Here is a 454-nt window from a genome sequence, read left to right on the forward strand (position 1 = left end):
TCTTATTACGGTCTTTACACTGAACATCTGTACAGCTATCCCTGAAATATCCATTGCTATATCCTCTGCGTTCAGCTACGAGATTGTTAATTTTCCAAGTAACCCAATCTTCCTCGAATGGTGCCCACATACCATATTTTAGAGTGACTGAATCTCCCTCCATCACAAACACTGTGTATCTTTCAAAATCAGACACAACTGGAGAAAAAATGAACAGTCAATCAAAAACTGAACAAAACTGCACAACAGGAAAGTACTGTGACAATGTTTTTTGTAAAGATGAATATAGTCTTACCATACACGAGTAAATACATGAGCAATGAGAGACAAATGAGCAATTTTGAGACGAACTTCATTTTCGTAATTATTGCCTAAAAATGAATATTCAGTGAAATAAGAGCGCTCTGTTCCTGTTTCACTGGCCAAAGTAAAAGTAATCATATGGGAGGCTCCT

The 454-nt window shown here is 36.8% G+C and overlaps 1 pseudogene; it reads right to left on the reverse strand.

Annotated features, from left to right (window-relative positions):
• The window catches only part of LOC107573945 (uncharacterized), a 65,704-nt pseudogene that overhangs the window by 53,277 nt on the left and 11,973 nt on the right, over positions 1-454 (reverse strand).

Source organism: Sinocyclocheilus grahami, unplaced genomic scaffold, assembly GCF_001515645.1.
Source record: "Sinocyclocheilus grahami isolate Dianchi unplaced genomic scaffold, SAMN03320097.WGS_v1.1 scaffold2074.1, whole genome shotgun sequence".
Classification (NCBI taxonomy): Eukaryota; Metazoa; Chordata; class Actinopteri; order Cypriniformes; family Cyprinidae; genus Sinocyclocheilus; species Sinocyclocheilus grahami.